The 16,936-nt window shown below is 51.6% G+C and overlaps 1 protein-coding gene across 3 annotated transcripts in view; it reads left to right on the forward strand.

The window, feature by feature from the left end:
- Nucleotides 1-3,447: 3,447 nt before the first annotated feature.
- Nucleotides 3,448-16,936, forward strand: part of Arhgap8 (Rho GTPase activating protein 8) — a 47,626-nt gene continuing 34,137 nt past the window's right edge. Inside the window, exons 1-2 of one of the 3 annotated variants that reach the window (XM_052748524.1) lie at nt 3,452-3,561; nt 13,899-13,998. The gene's annotated coding sequence lies outside the window, so the exon portion shown is untranslated. Of the gene's footprint in view, nt 3,562-13,898; nt 13,999-16,936 lie in introns of all 3 variants that reach the window. The other 2 variants (XM_052748522.1, XM_052748525.1) reach the window with 2 other exon arrangements.

The raw sequence follows: 16,936 nt of genomic DNA on the forward strand, positions 1-16,936 counted from the left end.
CCTCATATTGACAGGAAAATAAAGAGGCTGCTTTTTCCATCAGGGTGCTTTGACTCCTGTGGAATAAAATAACTCAAGCTCAAGCAACAATAGATGGTTTGGGTGCATGCAGCTGAGGTAAGGAGGCCTCGGAGGCAGGTTTGATCCAGGAAATGTTCGATGTTGCCACAGACTCAGGTCCCTGCCAAGTCTACCTCATCCTAAGCCTAGATCCCACCATGGTGACCAAATGGCGAGTGATGTGGGTTCAGAACACACTGCCCCCAAACGTGGCACCTGGGAAAGTTGATTCAGGAAGGAGCAGTGATGGTGTGAAGGGTTCAGATTCAACCTAGGTGCCACCTCTGGGCATGATGTAAGGGTGATTCCAGAGACCTAGAAGGACCCATCTCGAATGTGGGTGTCACAGTCTATTGGGCTGGGGTCCCAAAGCGAAGGAAGGAACAGGCGAGATGGCTCTGCCATTAAGAGAGCTTCCTGCTTTTGCAGAGGACCTGAGTTCGATTCCCAGCACCAAAGTTGGGTGGCCCACATTGGCTGTAACTCCCGTTCCCAGGGATCTATCACCTTCTTCTGGCCTCTGAGGGTACCTCTACACACACACACACACACATACACACACACACACACACACACACACACACACACACTTACTAAACATACAAAGAAAAGAAAAAAGAGAAAATGACCCACGCACCCGCATATCTCTCAGAACCTCTGCCCTGCTGTTCCCTCAAGCGGGGGGGGGGGGGACCAAAATGAACCCTACTTTCCTTAAGCTCTTTCTGTCATAGGCATTTTGTCACAGCAACAAGACAGGGAACTAATACAGGGCTTTCATCCTTCCCTGTCCTTTCTCCCCTGACCAGGCCACAAGACCCCATGAGGGGCGCCTCATGACACCCAGAGGAAGAGAACACTCTCATCTCCTGAGGCGTGGGGACACAACGGAGGGGTTAACTTCCCCCGGTTTATCTCCGTTAAGCCATGACCTCTTGCCCGCCGATCATATCCCTCCCTGACTAATACCCTTCCTCAAACCCAAGTGTGAAAACACATAATGCGCCTGTTTCTCTGGGTCTTCCTTTCTTTACGAAGCTTCCCATGTCCCGTAAAACTCACGTGAAATGGGACTGGAGAGGTGGCTCACTGGTTAAGGACATTGGCTCCACATGCAGAGGGACCTAGACTCAGTCCCCTGCATCCACATGGCCTCTCACAACTCCAGTTCCAGGGGATCGGATGCCCTCTTCTGACCTCCCTGGGCACTGCATGCATGTGGTGTGCAGACGTACACGCAAGCAAAACACCCACACACATGAATTTTTAAAAATCTTACACGAAATAATTTGGCATGAAACCGGCTTGTTAAGCTGTCTTCTGTGATAGGGGCTTCATCAATGGGCTCAGCAAAGGAGGGCGGAGATTTTTTTTTATAATTTTATTTATTATGTATAGTATTCTGTTTGCATTTATCCCTGCAGGCCAGAAGGAGGCGCCAGACCTCCTTGTGAGCCATCATATAGGTGCTGGGAATTGAACTCAGGACCTCTGGAAGAACAGCCAGTGTTCTTAACCTCTGAGCCATCTCTCCAGCCCGGAGATATTTTTGACTTTCGCTAGTGCTCTCAGTGAGCCAAGCCTCCCCTACTAGGGTGAGGGGGTAGATACAGCGAACTGTATTTTTTCTCTTCCCCACCGTCCAGCCAATTCCAACGGGTCCACTGGAGGAGCAGCACAGGTGCCCTGCGCTGCTGGCCTGCGGCCCAGTTACTTCTGGAAGCAGGAGGTGGTGGCTTGCACCGACTGTCCCCTGAAGTCACTACACCCTCTAGAGGTGGGTGGTGTCAATCCCGCACTGTTTTAACTGGTTCCTCAGGACCATGTCCCCTCCGTGCAGGGCAGCTGGCCTGTGGAGCTGCCTCATATACTGGACAGGAGAAACTTCAAGTGGAGCTTGGTATGAGGGTCCTCAGAAAGGGCCCCCCAGACCCTGTGTGGGAACAGATGGATGCAAGGACAGGCGCCAGGAGATCACTAACTTGACTCACTGGGAAGTGGTGCTACTATGAAATGCTTTGAAGGAGCTGCCAGGGCTTGAGAGTGTCCCACACATAGGATGTGAGGACTCAACAGTTTGGACCCCACCATTGGAAGAATGAGATGGGGAGGGGTTGGGGAGCGGGTGAGTGTGCCGCTCCAGAGGTTGGGTATCCAGCGGGCAGCTAGGAGCCTGAGTTTGGGATTGGGGTAGGAGCTAGGGGTCATCGGGGTTGTAGGCTGGTGGGCAGCAAGTGGATGAAGGAGATGAGGTGTAGGTGGAAAGAGGTGCCGGCCCAGCATGACATCAGGAAGTGGAGGAAGCGGCAGCCTGGAGGCAGAAGGACACGCTCTGGTAAAGCCACTTTCGTGCCTCCCTCCACCTCTGGTCTGCTCTCCCTAGGACATCAAGACCTTCTTGTGCCTGGAGGCAAGTCATAGGGGTGTGGGAGTGCTTCTGAGTCTCCAGCCCTGGCTTCGTTTCTCGGGCAGGGACAGAGACGCACCGAGGGCAGAGGGAGCTGCCTGAGTCAGGCCTGGGAGGGCGGGTCGGGTGATCCAGGATGCGGGCTCAGTTTCCTAACTCAGCACCGATCTCCGGTTTCCCGTCTCATCCCGAATGAGGGTAAACCTGCGGGCTGGCAGCGGGTGTGGAGGCGACCCAGGGACAGTGTCCCTCAGCTCCCTCCCGCCTGGAGCCACAGTCACCTGCCCTGATCCCGCCCACCCTGAGGACTCGGGGCTGTGCGCTTTCTGACGTGGGGCGGGGCCTGGAGGGGAGGGGCCTGGAGGGGAGGGGCCTGGCCAGGTGAGCGGCTGGAGTTGCTGAGGCCAGGTGAGCTGCTCTGTGGTCGGGTGAGTCCCCACCCTGGGAGAACTGCTTGGGGGTGGGGGGGAGTCGCGGTTCCTGTGCTCCTGATCCCGGCCCCTTCCCACCCCACCTTCCCCTGGCTGTCCCTCCACTCCCCACCCTGTCCCTGCTCTCTGTGCTCCCCCTACCTTCCTCGCTTCCTTCTGACCCGGGTTCGGTCCCCTTTGGACCACCGGGGTCAGCACCCGGCACTGGCCGCTGGGCTCCCGCACCAAACCTGAGCTCATCATGGTGGCATCATTCCCGCTTCACAGGTGGGAACACTGAGGCCGGGGCGGGTGCTGAGGATGCACGTGGGGCCCGAGGCTTGGGGTCTGTCTGGGTCATCTTGTCACACTGGGTCCAACTCCCAGGATTTATAGGCCTCGGAAGTCCCCACTTAGGCAGGGCAGCCTGCGCGGGCTTCTTTCACTTTCCCAAATCTGGCAAAGGCTTCCCGAGAATGTTGCTGGGCGCCGAGGCTCTGCTGGGTAAACTGCGGAGGCCACCAGGGGGGAGGGGTGGCATTCCTTCGTCCTGTTGACATGGGGTGGGGACGTCTGGGACTGTTTACTGGTCCCAGGCTGCAGACACTGGATGGGTGCGCGCTGTCAGCGAGAGTCGGGGCGAACTTGAGTCCAGGTGAAAACTCAGTTCGACTCGACAGTTTGGTAAGTAGGCAACCTTCCCTGGCCTCTGTCGTTTCAGAGTATGCTTGGGAGTTCCTTATGGAATGCCCCGCCAAGCCCTCCCCCGAGTCAGCGCCGGGATGGGGGAGGGGGCAAGGGACTGGAAGTCTGAGCTCAGCTACTCCCAGAGGGTCAGTCAGGTCAGCCTCCCGCGGGTTCCCAGCTCTCCGGAGCCCAGAATCAGCTCTCCCGTGATCAAAGCCAGGGGGTGTGGAGACTTTCCTGGAGGAGGCTGCAGTTGAGCTGGAAGATGGGTGGAAGATAAGCAGATGGGGTATGGCCCTTAGGTTGCTGGGAGATCCAGGAGAGGGGAGATGAGCGTGCCCAGGCTGTGTGCTTGGATCAGCTCACAGAAAAGTGCAACTTGGGAGAGCTGGATAAGATTGGGGCTCTCCTGGCTAATCACCCTGTGAGTCCTGGTGTCTCTAAGTGCAGATTTGGGGTACCATGTCAATAATGGACAGAGGAGGTGGGGCTAGAGGTGTAGTTAAGTTAATAGAACCCCTGCCTAGTGTACACAAAGCCCCGTGCTTTGTTTCCCTGTGACACACAAACCAGAAGTGTGGTGGCCCAAGGCTGTAATCCCAGCATTTACCACAGACATGACAGAAAGTCATCCTTGGCTACACAGTGAGTTTGAAGCCAGCCTGGGTGGGTGAGACCCTGTCTCTAATAATAAACTAAAATATAATAGGTTAGCCAAGGACTGTCACCTGGAGGTGCCTGACCACACTAGAAACCCATCCCAATCCCTAAATCACCTTCATTTCACTGGTGGGGAAAATTGAGGCACTGGTCACATGATTCAGATAAAACTTCAGGAGGATTTGGGAGAGCTTGATTATTTTATTTTGTTTGGAGACCGGTCCCACTATTTGGCCCAGGCTGGCTTTAAACTCTAGGTAGTCCTCCTGCCTCAACCTTCCAAATGCTGACATTACAAAAATGAACCACTACACCTAGCCAGGTGAGTGGATTTTGAGCTGACTACGTTGCTGTGGAGAGCGGCCTCCACATCTGCAAAGTCCCCTAGCAGAGGTCAAGTCATCCTTGCATGCCAATTGCCTCATTCCTCACTCAAACCAGCCTCCTGAGATGGCAGTGGCACTGCCCACTTCTACAGATGGGGAAACTGAGGCAGGGGGATCATAGGCCCTAGGACTGGTGAATGGAAGCCAGGCTTGGAATCTGCCTTGGTGGGAGCAGGCTGATAAAATTTGGAGACTTTGGAAGCCCTCCAGCAACTGCCTGCTCTTCCAGATGTGTGCAGTGAGAGGCAGATGTGAACCTCCATACTTTGGCCCTCAGTGGCCTGAGGAAGTTCCTGTAGGGACCTCGGCCAGGATCTATGGCTTCCACTTAAAAGGAAATTTCAGCCGGGCAGTGGTGGCGCACACCTTTAATCCCAGCACTCGGGAGGCAGAGGAAGGTGGATCTCTGTGAGTTCAAGGCCAGCCTGGTCTCCAAATCGAGTTCCAGGAAAGGCACAAAACTACAGAGAAACCCTGTCTTGAAAAAAAAACAACAACAACAACAACAAAAAAGGGAATTTCAGGACTAGACAGTGTGAAACAGAGTTGAAGTTTAGTTAAAAGTGGAAAGGGAGGTGCTCAAGAAAACAAAAACACACAAGGGAGGGAGGCTTCGCAGTGAAGAGTTGCCGTTTATTAAAAGAGTTTTTATGGGCTGGAGAGATGGTCCAGCACCCATGTAGTGGCTCACAACCACCTGTAACTCCAGCTCTAATGGATCCGACACCCTCTTTTTACTTAAACAAAAACAATGGTTTTATTTTAAATTATGTATGTCTGTGTGGGGAGGGAGTGGGGATGTGCACACGAGGCCAGGTTCCTGTGCAGACCATGGAGGGTGTCAGATCCCCTGGGCTAGCAGTTGTGAGCTACCTGATGTGGGGTGCTGGGAACTGAACTTGAGTCCTCTGCAAGAGCAGTCCATGCTCTTAACTGCTGAGCCATCTCTCCAGCCCCTAAAAAAACTTTTGTTTTGGTTTGAGACAAGGTTTCTCTATGTATCTGTGACTGTCCTGGAACTTGCTATGTAGACCAGGCTGACCTCGAACTCACAGAGATCCTGCTGTCTTTGCCTGCTGAGGGTTAGGATTATAAAGGTGTACGTCACGCTGCCACCACAACTGTCCGCCAAAAGATATTTTTACATAAATGTTAAGCACTGGGGTTAAAAGAAAGAGAAGCACTCAAGGAAAGATTAAGATATATCCAAATGTGGGCAGGGCCTTCTTAAGGGAGCAACAATAAGTGTCTTAGCATCAGCCATATAGACCATTTTACTGGCTTTCAAATTACCTCTCAAAAGGTTGCTAAGAATCTCCCTTCTCCCCCCACCCCACCCCCGTCTCTTTGCTAGGTAAAATTATGGGTAGCTCTGGAGGTGGGTTATATTCTGATAAAGTTAAATCAAGAACCTCTAAGGTTACCCAAGGGTTTGGGGATATGTTTTACTGTAAATGGAGTTTTCAGTGAAAGTCCTAGAAAATTGCAGGTTTAGAGCTGGGAATGGAGAAAGACCTTAAGGAGGTGTTGCATGTGCTAGAATTCTGCTTCTCGTCTAGGGAGAAGCTTCTACCAGACTCGTGGGCGAGGGCTCTTTTCCTTTTTTATGCTTTCATTATTTTCCTTGTCGTTCTGTCCTGTGTCACAGACAGTAGCACAGGGATAGAAATAAGGAGTTTTCCACTATTTATCTTCCCCCAGTATGTGTTTACATTTGATGCTTGCTGAAGATGTCCCACAAGATATCTGGAGGCTTCTTGGGTGGCTCCTGTGGGTGGGGACAGACTTGGATCTGGGGTACTGTATGGCACTTCTGGTAGCCCATCTGTCCAGGTTTCTGGGTTCCTTGAAGCAGGGTGGGGTGAACGGCTCTCCCTAAGCTACTGCTTTGGGTTCCCATCTTCTCTCTCACAGGCATCCTAAGGCAGTTGAAGCTTGGAGGATAATGTGTGTGTGTTCAGTGGAGGCTGTGCAGCGGTTAACAGCTGGAAATGGGCCTCCACACCCTGACCACAGGCTGTGTGACCTTGAGTCAATTGCCAGCCACTCTGAGCTTTGTTTCCCTCACCTGGGAAGTTCCATACTCCAGAGTTATGGAGGGGTCAAGCTGAGTTGATTTAGGCAGAGTGCCTCCAACAGGTCACACAGCTTTGGGAGAGATCATGCTTGTTAGCGTTCATTCTGCCTGTGGCCTCTGGGAGCAAGCCTAGGTGTTGAGTGAATTTGTGTGTTGCTGTCCTTCCCTGCTGAAGTCCAGCCAGCTCCAACTTGGGAGCAAGAAATGACCTTTCAGTCGGAGGGGGCAGGAGCCAGGGACTCCCAGAGGGAACTGGTTAGGCAGGTCTGGATTCTGGAGACTTCCAGGAGCTACCCTTGCATTTTTTTTTTCCACTGGCCTTAAAATTCAACTCTACAGTGTCAATGCTGAAGGGACAGGATGCCTGGGCTGGGGTTTGCTGGGGTTTGTGATCTGCAGTAGATTGGAACCCTGAGTTCCCAGGACAGGCTCTGAGTCAGTGTCTCGGTCTCCCTGAGGTCCCTGCAGCTATATGCGTGTGTACGTGTGTACGTGTGTGTGTGTGTGTGTGTGTGTGTGTGTGTGTGTGTGTGTGTACGTGTGTGTGTGTGTGTGTGTGTGTGTATCTGTTGGTCAGTACTCTCAGAGGCCAGAGTAGGGCATCAGATCCCTAGTGTTGGAGTTCCAGGAAGTTGAGAGCCACCTGATGTGGGTGCTGGAAATGGAGCTCAGGTCCTCTGGAAGAACGGGAACTCCCAACTACCGAGCCATCTCTCCAGCCCACTATTTATCCATTTCACCCAAAATTATTATTATTATTATTATTTTCATTATGCATACATGTGTGTGTCTGTGTGTCTGTGTATGGGTGTGTGCCCATGAGTGCAGGTTCCCAAGGAGGCCAGAGGGGACTTAGAACCCCTGGAATTGGAGTCACAGATGGCTGTGACCCACTCTGGGGATTGAACCTCAGTCCTCTGGAAGAGCAATAAGTGTTCCTAACTTACTGCTGGACCATCTCTCCAGCTCTTATTTATCTATTAAAGATTTATTTATTTTTATGTTATGTGTATGAGTGTTTTGCCTACATATATGTCTGTGCACCATGCGTGTGCAGTGTCCCCAGAGGCCAGAAGAGGTCTTAACTCCCATGAGGAAGCATGGGAAGGCTGAGGCAGGACTGTTGAATCCAGACTGAACTAGGAGTCGGACTTGGGTCAGTGACGAGAGTTGATGCTGGCTATGGCTCACTTGCCTTGTGTGGGCTGTGTGTTCTAGGTCACAAGGACAGTATGTGCAAGGGCTCTGAGGCGGCCACAGTGTGGTGTGTAAAGAGCTCCTGAGGCTCATGGGGCTGAAGCAAGAGGCACGGGGTGGAAGTGGTCCATCTTGTTTTCTAGAGGCAGCCTTTGGGTCGGGGGATGGGGGCTTCAGGAAGCCCCTGATGTGAAGAGAGTTGAAACAGGAAGCCTTGGGCAGGCATTGGACGGCCAAGTGTTCTATTTAGTTTCTATTTTTAACTCAACATACCTAGAATTACCTGGAAAGAGGGAACCTCAGTTGAGGAATCTCCCAGATCAGATTGGCCTGTGCAGCCATGTCTGTGAAGGACTGTCATGATTGATGATTGATGTGAGAAGGTCCAGCCCACAATGGGCAGCACATCCATAGGTAGGTGGGCCTGGGCTATATAAGCAAACTAACTGAGCTTGAGCCCATGAGCAAGCCAGGAAGCAGCATTCCTCTTTGGTTCCTGCTTCACAGTTCCTGCCTTGATTTCCCTCGATGATGAAATGTGACCTGGAAGTGTAAGATGAAATAAGCCCTTTCCTCCTCAAAGTTGCTTTGGGTCAGAGTAGGTTTTTTTTTTTTTTTTTTTTTTTTTTTTTAGATTTTATTATTTATTTATGTATATGAGTACTTTATCTACATATACAACTTTATGCCAGAAGAGGGCATCAGATCCCACTAGAGATGGTTGTGAGCCACCATGTGGTTGCTGGGAGTTGAACTCGGGACCTCTGGAAGTGCAGTCAGTGCTCTTAACCACTGACCCATCTCTCCAGCCCCAGGTCAGAGTGTTTTATCATAGCAACAGAAAAACTAAGACAAGGATGTTTGGGACTGAGACTAGGCATTGAGGCGGGATCTCAGGCTTCAGCATCCTTTCAGGAAGAGTAGAAAGCCAGCCCTCCCCCCCCCCCCCCCCCACCATCTAGCACTGAGCGTGGGCTGTGGAAGCTGTGACAGAGGTACCAGCTGTGCCCGAATGGGGATAGCAGGGGTTCCAGACTGTGAGAGTGGGGTTAGACAAGGAGGGACCTTGAACTCCAGTCTCCAGACAGCCAGCCACAAGGACTTCACCACTGTTACCCACCTCCCCACCCCCCGCCCCCAATCCCTGGTGTCTCACCTGGATCTTGTGCCCAGATTCTGGTGTCTCCCTATTTCTCCCTCTGGACAAGTAAGTAGTCTGTGTGTGCCTCTTGCCAGCACCGGGGACCTCGTGGCCTTGTTGGTAAGGTGTGGGCATTGGGGGAGGGGGCTGTGGCCACAAGCTTGGCTGAGACAAAAAGATGGATCCTGCTGTGGTGTCTGAGGCAGATATGACCAGTGCATGCCTTTCTTTCTGAGCCTTAGAGGGTTAGGAATGGTGGTATGGGACCCCTCTCCTGAGTTCTGAGAGAGCCTGGAGGTGTGCCCATCCACTGAGCTCTTTATCCGTGTGCCCCACCCTCCACGGGCTGTGCTGTTTAAGGTAAATCCAGAGTTAATTTGCCCGAAGTAAGTAGGTGTTCATTTGTAGCAACAGCATTAAGATAATTGCTATGAGGGTCTGTTTGTGTAATATGCAAACACATTTTGACAGCAGCACACCACTTTGCTGTGAATCATAAATAGACCCCTTGGGTGGTTTGGAATCTGTTTTGCATAGCATGCCTGCTGCTGGAGCGCCTGTTCTGGTCTTGGGCGCCAACGAAGACTGAAGCTCTCCCAGCCTCACAGATGCTGATGGCTCCCCCAGGAATAAGTCCCCACATCGGGGAGACTCCTGGAGTGCACTGAGCTGCAAAGGGAGCAAGTGGAGGCAGTGGACACAGGCAGGTGTGTGTGTGTGTGTGTGTGTGTGTGTGTGTGTGTGTGTGTGTGGACACAGGCAGAGCCAGGCAGGCTGGGGGGCAGGGCTGAGGCCCAGAAGCACTGAGCAGGACAGATCTGTTTGCAGTGGGACTTGTCACTCTGGCATTTAGGAGGGGCTTTGACTATGCTGGCCCTGCATGGGGCATGAGGGGGCTCTTGGGCTCCTGTGAAACTTCACTCCACCTAGGAAGACCCAGAAAGCCAGAGTTAGGAATCTCTGCTCACCCCTAGCAGGACTGCTGTGATGTGGGTACCGGTGCCAAGAGGGCTGACACTTCTGTGGGACATGGAGAATTCCCCTCCAGAGTGAGGAGGGTGGATAGAGGCCAGACCGTGCCTGCAGCCAGAACTGGGACAGAAGTTTTAAAATGTACATTGGTGGGAGTGGGCTCAGTGAGTAGGTGTGATTGCAGCGCAAGCATGAGGCTCTGAGTTCAGATCTCTAGCCCCCTTGTAAAAACCCGGGTGTGAAGCTGGGTGGTGGTGGCTCACGCCTTTGATCCCAGCACTCGGGAGGCAGAGCCAGGCAGATCTCTGTGAGTTCGAGGCCAGCCTGGTCTACAGAGCGAGTTCCAGGACAGGCTCCAAAACTACACAGAGAAACCCTGTCTTGAAAACAACAAAAACAAACAAACAAACAAACAAACAAAAGCTGGGTGTGGCCGTGTGCCTGTAACCCTAGCCCTGGGGAGGCAGGCAGAGACAGGAGGATCTCTGGGGCTTGCTGTCTGCCAACCTAGCTTTGGGTTCACTGAGAGACCACGTCTCTAGGGAATAAAGCAGAGACTGACAGGATACCTGATGTCTTCCTCTGACCTCTGTATTTGCATGTATGTGCCACTGAACACACACACACACACACACACACACACACACACACACACACACACACACACACACACACACCACATGCCAGATGTATATATGGAGTATGGAGACTGGGAGTAGTGTGACTCAGTGGAAGAGCAATTGCCTAGCTTGTGCTAGGACCTGGATATGGATATATATATATATATATATACACACACACACACACACACACACACACACACACACACACACACACACACACATACACACATATATATACATATATATATATGTATGCATAAAATGAGCATCATTTGCTATATGTTTTGAGCTCTTTCAGCTACAGCTGAGTTTATGTTAATGAGGTGACTCAAAATAGTCCCAGCTTAACTTCAGAATGGAGCCTACGCCTGAGGAACCAGCCTATACTGGAGGGCTGGGCCAGTCTTAGGGTCTTTACTGATTAGATGGCACCTGTCTACATTGAAGAGGGTTAATGTGCTTTACACAAAGCCACCTGACTTAGATGTCAACATCACCCACAAATATCTTCAGAGAAGAGACTAGTGTTTGAACAAACACCTGGGCACTAGTGGCCCAACCAGTTGATAAATGAAAGGGTCCCTGTTAAGGACCTGTGTGTATAGCTTCACCTTGAAACAGAGTCATTCCTTAGGACCTCTGCCAGTTAGCATCTCCAGTGGCTCCTGGGCCTGATAGCCATGTGGTACCTGATGGGGACAGGATTCAGGGCTCCTCAGAACCTCCTAGACCTCTCAGAGGTAGTATGGTCCAGCTTCCTTCTTGGGTCTGTTCAGACTCCCTCCTCTGGGAGGCGGGTTCCCGCTGTCCACAACAGTCAGGTGAGGCTGAGAGCAGTGTGGGATGCTGGAAGAGCCTTGCTTTAATTCCCACTCAGTGGCTGCAACGGGAAGGGGGCACAGGCTCCTTCCTGCCAATGGTGCAGCAGGGCTGACTATGCAGACTTCAGAACAAAGAGTCCAGGCTGTGCTAAGGAATAAAGAGTTTGAGCTCATCCAGGGTCCAGTCGATGAGAGAGAGGAGGGATTCTATGATCAAGGGACATTGAGATCATGATGGGGAAATGTACAGAGACAACCAGGCCAAACTAATGGGAACTGTAAACCAACAGCTGTGGAGCCCCCATGGGACTGGACTAGGCCCTCTGGATACGTGAGACAGTTGTTTAGTTTGAACTGTTTGGGAGGGGCCCCCAGGCAGTAGGATCAGGATCCATCCCTGGTGCTTGAGTGGGCTTTTTGGAGCCCAGTGCCTATGGAAGGACACCTTGCTTAGCCTTGGTGCAGGGGGAGGGGCCTTGGACCTGCCTCAACCGAATGCACTAGGTTCTGCTGACTCCCCATGGGAGGGAGGTATTGCCTTGGAGGAGGTGGGATGGAGGGTGGGTTGAGGGGGAAGGCTGGGGGGCAGGAGGAGGGAGGAGAGGGGGATCTGTGGTTGGTATGTAAAATGAATAGAAAATTTCTTAATTAAAAAAAGAGTTTGAGCTTGTAAAGGGAAAAGGACCCACATGTTGGTTGGCTAAAGCAGAGGGCAGAGGAAAATGGAGCCATCACTGCTGCGGAGGCCATGGCTGTGGGCTCTGCGTAGCTACTTAGCCCTGGGGATGGTGTAAGGACTGGCCTCTCGGCCATTACTGGTTCCTGGCCAGCTGCCCCAGGCTATGTGTGTCCTGAGCTGTGGGCTCCAAGGGCCAAGTTCCTTTGCTGGCTTTTGTAGTAGTTTTTTTTTTTTTTTTTTTTTTTTTTTTTTCTGCAAGGTGTGGGCTCAGGGTCCCAGCCTGAGCATCATTCCACACCAGTGAGATCCCCAGTGAGCTGCTCTCCAGTGTGGATAATTTTGGATTTGAGGACCACTGGAGAGAAGGTGGGCTGATGAGGCCTGGCCTTGATGTCCTGCACCCTGCCAGGAAGCAAACCTGATCCTGAGTACGCATCTGGGGCCTGGGCCAGTGGCTCCCCAGCTCAGAGCCTCAGCATCTAGAGTTAGGTGACGTGGAAAAGTACCGGGGCAGGCTTGGGGAGACTGAGGGTGGGGAGGCCACAGGCCAAGTCTCTGTGTGAAGTGTGGGAGGGCTGAGGTGTCTCCGCTGTCCACACTAGTGTAGGAAAGGATGTCACAGGGTTAGGATGGGGAGGTAGGTGGTCCAGAATTACAGGTACTCCAGTCAAGGTTCGTCTGTCTCCGTGTCTGTTGCAAGTGTGTAGAAAGGATGGAACACACGAGACCCCTCCCTGCTTGTCCCCTCTGGGCATCATACCCTTGGCTCTCTCCTGGGACCTTCGCCCTCTCTCTTCCTCCCCAATTCAGGATGCCCTTCTTTCGGGATCTCCTGCCAGCATTGCCCTGGCAGCCCCAGGGACTTGGCAATAAATTAGCCACCACCCTGCCTGTCTGAACACCCAGATGGAGCAAAGCTCCAGGCCAGAGCCACACAGCAGCCTGGTGGCAGAGTCCTGACCAGGGGCACAGATGGCTGAGGGCTTCAGGGAGGATAGAATAGCATGGGGAGGGGGAAGGGTGTGTAGCAACTGGACAAGGACTCTAGAAATGTCACTATTGACACGAGAGAAGCTTCAGCAACCCCTCCTGATGATGACCTAGCCTCCTCCTGTTAGAGGTGACTAGTTTAACAACACCCCTGCATGGAGCTTCAGCAGGGAGAACTCACATCACTGCACATGCTGGAGAGCTTGCAGAAGCACAAAGCCAAGAAAGAGTCTGGGCTTTCTGTCCTGGGCACTGACCTGTGGGTGACCTTGGGCTAGCCTGCACTGAAGCAGCCCAGAGCTCTGAGAGGTAGAGATTGGTTCTCCTCAGGGCACTGTGGTTGAGAGAGGCGCTTCCCCTCAGCCACTGCTTCCAGCTCTTGGTAATATTTCTTAAACATTTCTGTAGCCTGAAGATTGGGAGGAGGCGTGTTTTTGTCTTGAGACAGAGCCTTGCTGGACAACCCAGGCTGGCCTCACACTCACTAGTCAGTATCATGAGTTCTAACACGTTTCATACCTTAGCCTAGAGAGGTCTAACTTCCCTGATTATCAGCACACTGAGCTGCTGTGGTGTCTGTAGTGATGTCTCCTGGTTACATTTTTTAGTTTCCCATCTGTATTTGAAGACATACACTCGTCAACTCGACTGTGTTTTAGTCAAGGAATTAAAATTTGTTTTTCTCCCTCCCTGCCCCCACAACCCCATGTGTCCATTTATCTGTGGAGGTCAGATGTCAATGTCCAGAGTCCACCTCAGTCACACTCTCCACCTTATTTTTGAGACAGGGTCTCTCACTGAACCTGGATCTTACTGATTCCCCTAGACTGTCTGGCCAGTGATCCCCGGAGTCCCTCCTGTACCATCTCCCCAGTGTTGTGACTGCAGGTATGTGCTGCTGTGTTTTGCTGTTTTACTTGGGTTCTGGAGGATTTGAGCTCAGGTGCTCATGCATGAACATCAAGCCGCATCCTCACCCCTGAAGTTCTTTGGTACAGATAGGAATACTATCTTGTGCTACCCTTCACGCTTGGCTTTTACTAATTATTCTAAATGTCAACCAGAGTTTTAAAATGCTTTACAGGACAGAAGTTTTGTACTACAAGGGTGGCCTGGGACTTGTTAAAACATGTGAAATAACTGTGTGCACACCTTTAATCCCAGCACTTGGGTGGCAGAGGTGGGCAGATCTCAGTAAGGCCAGCCTGGGCTACAAAGCAAGTTCCAGGACAGCCAGGACTGTTACACAGAGAAACCCTGTCTCGAAAAACAAATAAACCAGTAAATAAACAGGAGTGTTTTTCCTGTATGTGTATATGTGTACCACATGCATGCAGTGTCCTTGTAGTTGGAAGACTGCACTGACTCCCCTGGAACTGGAATTACATACAGGTGTCTGCTGGAACTGAACCCGGGTCCTCTGCAAGAGCAGCCATGCTCTTAACCACTGAGGAATCTTTCCAGATCCTATAGAATTGCTTAAATTATTATTTTTAAAAAATTTAATTAACATTTATTTATTTACTTACTTAGTTATTTTTGTGTGTGTGTGGGAACACACGTGGGTATGCCATGACCTACACGTGGAGATCAGAGGACAGCTTGTAAGTTCTGTCCTTCCACTCTGCATTCTGAGGATGGGACTGGGGTTGTCAGGCTTTAATGACAAGCTCCATTATGTAGCTGGAGAGTTTTCTCTCCGGGTCCCACCAATCCCCGGCAGTCCCACAGCCCCCTTATAAAATAAACACGCAGACGCTTGTACTATTTGAACTGTTTGGCCTAATGGCTCAGGCTTCTAGCTATCTAGTTCTTACATCTTAAATTAATCCATTTCTATAAATCTATACCTTGCCACGTGGCTCGTGGCTTACCGGCATCTTCACATGCTGCTTGTCATGGCGCGGCTGGCAGTGACTCCCTCCGCCTTCCTGTTTTCTCTGTTCTCTCTGTTAGTCCCGCCAATACTTCCGGCCTGGCCACTGGCTAATCAGTGTTTTATTTATTGACCAATCAGAGCAATTTGACATCCAGACCATCCCACAGCACCATTACTACCTGAATCATCTTATGGATCTGACTATTTTCATTATAGCTCTTGCTTCATCATTTAGAAGGGCTACTTTTAAACAGAAATTCCAAGAGGCTGTGGTCTCTCCAGGTAGTGTGGACAAACTGAAGACAGTGAACACTCTGAGTCTCCCAGCTCCTCAGACATGTGTCTTATAAACCACGCACACCAGCCTCAGCTCACAGGTCCGTGGGGATGGCAAGGGTCCAGTGGACGTGGCTACTTCTCCCCTCACAGTCTTCTTGGGGGATAACTGGAGCATCTCCCATGGCCTGGCCACCTGCAAGGTCTGCATCATTCTTTCTTGGCGCTCTGCTGTTTAAAGGAGCCCTCTGTCATCTCTCACTGGGCTGCTTCCCCAGGCCTGGCCACTTCTCAGACCTTGTGTGTCCTGGGGTTGCTGCTCAGCTTTCACTTGCCCGGGCTGGGGCTGTATCAGGTCACGGTTATTGACCCCTGTCTGGTGTTTAAAGATTCACCTGGTTCTGAAATCCTCTCCCATCAGTCATTAACTGAAAAATCTAAGCTCTTCGGGGAAACAGTCCTGGCCGTGAGCCCCAGATATAAAGGGGTGGCCTTCCACTCTCGGGTCAGGTTTCCAAAGGCTGCCTTCAACAGAAGTGCGAAGACTTGGGTGGAGTCTTCACGTGAGGTGGAGGCAGAAAGATGAAGAGTCCAAGGCTATCCTAAACTACATAGTCAGTTCAAGGCTAGCCTGGGCTACATGAGACCCTGCCCTAAAAAAAAACCAAAAACAAAAATTAGAGCTGGGGGTATAGTTCAGTTGGTCCAGTCCTTGCCTAGCATGCCCAAGCCCCGGCTTCAATCTCTAACTGCATATAAAGTTGAGCATGGTGCCACTTACCTATAATCCCAGGCAGGAGGATCAGAAGTTCAAGGTCATCCTCAGCTGAATATCAAATTTGAGGCCAGCCCTGTCTCAAAACAAAACACACACACACACACTACAAAAGAAAAGGTGAGTTTAAAATTCTTGGATCTACTGTGATTGGCTGACTTGGGTCATGTGATCATTCCTGATTTTTTTTTTTTCCCCCCTTTTCTTTCTTTTTTTTTTTTTTTTCTTTAGTAGCTTGGGGTTTGGCCAGACACAGGCTCCATGTTCAATCCTTGGTACAACTGCATGGTATGTGTGTTTGTGTGTGTGTGTGTGTGTGTGTGTGTGTGTGTGTGTGTGTGTGTGAGAGAGAGAGAGAGAGAGAGAGAGAGAGAGAGAGACTGGGGTCTGGGGATGCTGGATGCTGGGGGCTGACTGACAGGTGTTCACTTTGGCTGCTGGCCAGAAGCCCCTTTACTGTGGGGTTGTGCGCCTGGACTGTAGGCCTCACACCTGTCTGTGGGCATCTTCCTGTTGAGCACTGTAGAGGAGGGAATGGCAGAGTCAGCCATCCTTGCCCCACACGATCTTGACAAGTTCTGTTTGTGCGTGTTTGAGGCACATTCAGTCCCCTTCTCTGTGGTGGTCAGCCCTCACGGGGCCCCAGCGCTTGGCAGCTGCTGTAAAACTTGGCTTCTGACAACAGCCAGTGGTGACAGGAGACAGCAGCAGCAGGTGGCACTTGCTGGTGTGACGGCTCTCGGGCCTGGTGTCTGTATCCAGCCCTCACAGTGGCCGGTGTGAAGGCTCTCAGGCCTGGTGTCTGTATCCAGCCCTCACAGTGGCCGGTGTGAAGGCTCTCAGGCCTGGTGTCTGTATCCCAGCCCTCACAGTGGCCGGTGTGACGGCTCTCAGGC

This window comes from Peromyscus californicus, unplaced genomic scaffold, assembly GCF_007827085.1.
Source record: "Peromyscus californicus insignis strain IS unplaced genomic scaffold, ASM782708v3 Scaffold_20__1_contigs__length_68692818, whole genome shotgun sequence".
Lineage (NCBI taxonomy): Eukaryota > Metazoa > Chordata > Mammalia > Rodentia > Cricetidae > Peromyscus > Peromyscus californicus.